Consider the following 6,906-nt stretch of genomic DNA (forward strand, 5'->3'; position numbering starts at 1 on the left):
TTTTTTTTTTTTAATGTAGTTACTTACCCATGCATAAGTCTAAAACTGTTTTCTTTTAAGGGGGTACTACACCCCTTCACAATTTTGTGCCTATTTTTGCATTTTTCTCAAAAAGTAAGATATGTATATTATAGGGGCAAGGACTACAACTACTGCATAGCTTTGCTCCAAAGCCAACCTATTTTCCATCCAATTGAAAGAAAAAATGAAAAACCATGCCATATGCCCTCTGACACTATAGTAAAGACCAGCTGTAGTTGGTTAGTGGATTTATTAAGCGGTTGGTGGGTGGAGTAGACAGTAATACTGCATAGTGGTCCCAGGGATGCTGGTTGGTGACTTTATGTAGCTTGCCTAGTGTTAGTGTAGCTTGCCTTCGGCCCGGGCCTTCGACAAGCCCTGTACTAGGAGTGGTATTAATTTTTTACAGAATGGTCTAACCAGGCAGGGATTGGCCTTTACATTTTCTTTACTAGTCACTTGCTTGGGTTTATTTTACTCAGGGATCACTGGATCTTCTAAGGTACTGCGAAGGCTCTGATCAAGAGCTACTACTGCACTGAAATTTTTATTTCAGCACAGTGGAGTTACAGTCAAAAATGAGGGAAAACCACTATTTGATCAATAACTACTTGCCTTGAGTTGCTGAATTTTCAGTGCAGTAGTTGTAGTCCTTGCCCCTATAATATACATATTTTACTTGTCACCAATGCGCTATAATTTTTGAGAAAAATGCAAAAATAGGCACAAAATTGGCCATTTGTTTCCCAGGAAAACAGCAGACTTGTTTGGAACAAGGTATTTGAAATGAATCAAAATATTTACTTGCCATCCAGGTCTTATAAAGTTGATATGCATAATTGCATGTTGTACACAAAAAGGTTTAAGGACCTTCCATGAAACCTAGAGAAAATCAAAAGTGTTTATTTTCAACAACAACAACAACAACAAATTATAATAAAAATGACAAACATAACCCCAAATAAATTCATACTTTATTCAGAGGATGCCTTACTGGCATGAGTTTCAAAAATGTCACAGGCCTCCAGTTTTAGGCAGGCCCACAGTGATTGTCACAAGCATGAGGCCCCAACGGGTGACGGCCCACCTTATTTTAAGAACTGATTTAATGGGCTATTCCAGTTGAAATCTATACACCTGTATGGAAAACATGACCTAAATCTTCCACACAGGGTACAAATTTCAAATTGAGTTACCTGAATAGGTGACTCCATTTGAAATATATACCCCTTATGTGGGAGAGTAAGAGTCATGTCTTCCATAGGTGTTTGGATTTCGACTGAAGCAGCCCAATGTATACTTGTATATTAATTTAAGTTCCAAATACACACAATGTTCACTGTCAAAATCAGAACTCTGAATAAATAAATTTGAACTAAACTGTTGCTTTGCTAATCCTATCTTTATTTGTTTTCCAACTACATAAGTTTGTTCTCCAACTACATAATTTATCCCTTCATTTTTATAATTAGAGCTTGTCTCTACTAGTTGTGTACCAAGAGCTGGCCTCTATTGTTATTTCTTGAAAAAGACAATTTTGTCGTATTTAAAACGTGAGATTTTTAACTTTGTTTGTACTTTTTGTGTTATTCCCCCATTTGATATTGTTTCACATTTTCCTGTTTTTTATTTTACATAATAATAGTGTGTTAGCTGGGGAGGGGGCAAAGCTGCACTTTTACCAGAGGTAGTTGTTGACATGGGCTACACAAAATGCCTGATAGCAATTGAACCGGAGTAGCCTTTGGCGGGGAAAATGTCATCAAACTTTACACAGGGTCAAATTTCAAACTTGCTCAAATTGTGTTAAAAACCATTCCAATGTATTCCTCTAGTCACAAGGATTCAGAAAATGTATAGTTTGACCTATTTAGCAGGCATGAGAATATTCTTGCTTTTGCAGGATTTCCTGCTTTTTTGTGGTCCAAATTTCTGCACTTTCTTTTAATTTCAGCCCTTTTTTGACCTTTCTCCTCATTTCACACGGTTTTTCAGGCTTTTTCAAACTTTTCAGGTTTTTTCATGGATGATCATTCTCATGCCTGATTTAGGATGTACCGTTCTTTTTTAGGGCACATCTGTGCACCATCCTTTTTGTTTGTTTAGTGTGTTGTGTTGTGATTGTTGTTTTTGTTTGGTTTGAGTATGTGTTTTTGTGTCCCCTGTTTTGTCTTGTTTGTGTAGGGGTGGGTGGGTGGGTTTGTTCTTTCCCTGATATTAGAGGTTTCACTTCTTTTTGTTCACGGAGTGAACATTTCTCCCACTTGAACCCATATCTCATATGCACAGTTTATCCCATACATACACTGTGTCTTGTATTGTATTGTAGCCCATCAACCCTGTGGTTAGGAGGCTAGGAAATAATTCCTAATGTCTCATACCAAAGTTTGTATCCCTTTATCTAATCCAACCCACACGACAAGGACTATTTAGCCATTCTAATCCTGAATTGAGACAGCGGCAGCTAAGACTATTTTTTGGCTTTTTCTAAGCATGTTTACTATTGGATTGAGCCATCACATGATTATAATAGGCGTTACTGATTGGTGGGTAAGGTCAATGCTATTGTTAACTTAGTGATCAGGCTGAGCATATATGAAAAATACATTGGATATTTTGATACAGCCGATAAATTTACTCAATTACTGCCAATTGACCAAATTTAGTTCCTGTTATCTACCCAGTAATGCTTGCTTATCTTAATTGGAACCCTAATTTTTATTGGGTTAAGGTTATATCTGCATGGGATAATTGAATAGGCCTATGATAGTGATATTGATTTGAAAGCCTGTATTTCAATGAGTTTCTGGCTTGGGTGAGTGGGATTGAGAGTTACATTTTATAAGCGGATGAGGATCATCTTCCATGATGTGTGATTTGATTGTATGAAGAGTAGGCTAGTTGATTAAGAGCATGGGGCTGGTGGTTGTACTAGAGAGTAAGTTTTTGGGAGTTTCCTGGGTTTGTTTTGGTTTGGTTCTTTTCGGGACATTCGGTCATGCATTTCACAGGAGTTATTTTGTGGCTTAGGCCCTACATGTCTGTCATGTGCCCCCCCGGGGGGGGGGGGATCTAATAAACATCCGTATAATTTATAGTACAACTGAAGGCGTTCACCGTGATTAATAACATATTTTTATTTATCAAAAATCGACTGTGGCATAGTCTAGAAAACCCCTTGCTATCTACTGAAGATAGCAGACAAAGTGGTTTCCTCAAATTTCTTGAATTAAAACCGATAAAACGGTCTTTTGGTATGGGGGATGAATGTGTGCGTGTACGGCGCGGTGTGTGGTGTAGGGGTGCGTGACCAAAGAAAGTTATGTTGGTAATAAGCGTATGTTGGTTCCCTCCAATAATTTATTGTGCGTGTGTGAGAAAGTTTACTTTGGTGCCCAGCATGTTAGAACATCAAAGCCGCAAGCCCGGTAGTGCTGAGGCCGGAAGCTCCCATAGCAAAGACTTGCAATTAATGGAGTTCCATGCAGGGCATGAAAGAAATAAAGAAAATACAGCTATACGGATTTTATTATAAGATTACTACGTGCACGTATAAAACATGTTTAGCGTTATGCGCATCAAAGACATGCTTTCTTCCATTTTTTTGAATTGAGATTAATTTGTCATCATAATGACCTTCTTTATACTGTTTGTATATTTTTTTACCCTATTTGAAAAAAGGGCGGGCGTTAATTTGTAGACTCCTGGCTAAACGTTAGGAAGTGTTAGATTTGAAAGATATATTTTTTCTTTCACTTTTCCCATTTGCTATCTTCAGTAGATAGCAAGTCTTTGAAAAGAGCGTATATAAAAGGTGTGAAGATACCAATATAAACTTTCTTTGGTCACGCACCCACACAACTCCACCCCCCCACACACACATGCATATTCCATCACACCAAAATACCATTTTATCGGTTTTGATCTATGGAATGGGCCCGGGAATGGGAGGAACCGATTTTGGCTATTAATTTGCCTTTAAGCTTAATAAAAGGTGTGAAAATGGCAAAATATAATTTCTCAATCATCCCCCTGTTAGAATTAGAATGATATTTTTTCTTTCACTTTTTGAATTGCTATCTTGAGTAGACAGCAAGCTTCTAAAAATTTGATAAAAGGTATGAAAATACCAAAATAAACTTTCTATGGTCACGCACCCCTACACCACACACGCGCACACTCTCGATCTCCGTACCATTTTATCGGTTTTAATTAAAAAATTGGAGGAAACCAATTTATGTTTTTTATTGTCTGCTATCTTCAGTAGATAGCAAGGGGCTTTCAAAAGGTGTGAATTCAAGAAATTGGAGGAGACTGATTTTCTTTTTTATTTGTCTGCTATCTTCAGTTGATAGCAAGAGGTTTTCCCAAAAGTGTGAAAATACTAAAATAAACCTCAATGCAATCTTTTTTTTTTTTTTTTAGAAATAAAAAAAAAGACAACACTCAAAAGGCATGTTTGAGTTCTGTATTTAGTCCAACTTCGAGAAATTTGAAAATGATCTTGGCCCGGATCTTGGTACTAAGTCTGTAGTGTACCCCATCTATTTTTCCTACACCAGAAAATGTTTCAACACGGAATAAATGCAATTTTATTCACCAAGAGAATTTCTGAAAAAGCATTTTGTATAAAGGCAACCGATAGGCCTACCTTTTTACCCCCTAAAAGGTATGAAAATACAAAAAAAATCTCTATTTCGTCAGAAAACATGCATATTTTAGAGAAAAAAAGCAAACAATATGGCATTATATGACATACATTCTAAGATAACACAAAACGTTTTACAGAAAAGGTTGAAATGTCGTGTTATAAAGGGTATAAAACATTTAAATAACATTCAATAACCATTAATTATTTTTGAAAACTTATATATAAACAGCACTTAATATAGTGCATTTCCAGAACCTGATCAAAGCACTTAAAAAAAACCCAAAATAAATACAAAACATGCAAAATATTATTTAAAGGAGTATTTCGTGATCCTAGCATTCTCATATTTTCAGTAGATATCCACGAAAAAAGCTTATTCCCAAAATGTCAGTTGATTAGAATTTGCGTTTGCGAGTTATGCATGATTATGTGTACTGTTCCATAGACAATGTGTTATTTCGTTCTGGGTACTAGAACTTAATTCAAATTTCATGATATTTTTGCGAAATGAATTAATGGGCTATTCCAGATAAAACATGCACCCCCCCTATAGAGGGCAACGGAAATCCAGATTTTTTGGTGGTCTCTGGGGCTCGGAATTCCAGCCAATTCTACAATATGCTTGTCAAATTCCAGCCTATTCTGTCTATGGTTGGCGCAAAATTTCCAGATTTTTCCACCGTTTTGTTAGTCTGAAGGCATAGAGGGTTTTGGAATTCCAGGTTTATTGTGTTTTTATCCTTCGTTGGATTTCCAGACTTTTTTGCCTCTGGTCAACAAAATAATCCATATTTTTTTCCATTGAGGTGCTGGAATTCCAGATCGTTTTGTTAGTAATTTGCCGGGATTTCCAGTCTTTTGTGCAAATAGATATCAGGAATTCCATTCTCTTCCAGTTCAATGTAATTTGTCATTATGTATGTACATATGGGAGGGGTGTGTGTGTGTGGGGGGGGTTTTCTCCCATCCCGTACAAGTTGAGTTCACAATACTTGGCGCCTCCAGTTGGTGGTGGGTACTAGTTATAGTCATCATGATTGACAGCCCATTATATGACAACCAATTTTGTTGTTGAGTAGGCCCTAATTATTTAAAGGGAAAGAAAAAGAGCAAGGTGCACCAACTTGACGTGAAACAAGTCGCATGGTGGCGAATCAGACCCCTCCCCTGCTCAGACAGTCGACAGATATGTTGTGACAAAATGTACGATTTGCATCTTCCTTTTGGTCTATAGTTTACCCCAGTTTGGCCCATTTAGTATTAAAATGCCAAATTGCCGCGCCTCTCGGTAGGCCTATTCTGTGAGTAAATCTGCGAGACGTCCCTTGAAATTCCTTTTTTTTTCTCGAACTTGAATACGAATCTCAAAAATGAGAGTTATAATTCCACCCTTTCTGAAATCATAAATAATATGAGTGCTAGGGCAGCTCCTCGTTGTAAAAGGCCTATGCATCTCCATCTTCCTTTGGCACATGTTGTCCTCAATTTTGTTCATTCTAGCATTGAAATTACAATTTTTTTCGCGCGGATTTGTCCTGATGTTCTTTTAGTAGCAAATCAGTGGGACGATTTGGAAATTTTGCCCACTGGTTCGGTGATTACCATCCACCTTTGAATTTTAGCATTGAAATAGCAACTCTGGGGTAAGCTTGGAAAAAACTTGGGTTACAGTTGTGGGGAGGGGTGTCTTCTATCTGAAGGGCCGCCACTAGAGGTGGCAATCATGTTGCCTTGCCCATGGACCCCCGCATGGACCATCAAAAGGTAAATCCAGCCATATACCAGCGATACCAGCAAAATTTATTTTCGCCCCCCCCAGCAAATGCACCAATTAGTATGTGCAGGAGCAGAGAAAATCTCTGGTACATTGTGTACAACAAGTTCAACAAATAAAGTCAATACTATTACGTAATAATATTGTTCATGGTACATAGCACACACCATAGATAGTGCACACGTACACACAAGGAAAGTCAATATTGTAGTTCTTGGTCATGCAGTAGCCCTATGCATATGTTACCTGTCATCTGTTGAAAATTTACTGAGTGTGCTTTTAGAATATTCTAGGATAGCTGATTTGGGTTAAGCTCAAGAAACTGTGTATTAAAAACAAATCAACCCATCATGGCTTTGGGTTTTAGTAACAGGTTTACTTTCCGGGATTGATTGATTTTCAATGATGGATACAAATTTTAAGTTTAGCATCAGTTTTTGTTATTTAGTTAAGTTTTATA

Source organism: Amphiura filiformis, chromosome 17 (genome assembly GCF_039555335.1).
Source record: "Amphiura filiformis chromosome 17, Afil_fr2py, whole genome shotgun sequence".
NCBI lineage: Eukaryota > Metazoa > Echinodermata > Ophiuroidea > Amphilepidida > Amphiuridae > Amphiura > Amphiura filiformis.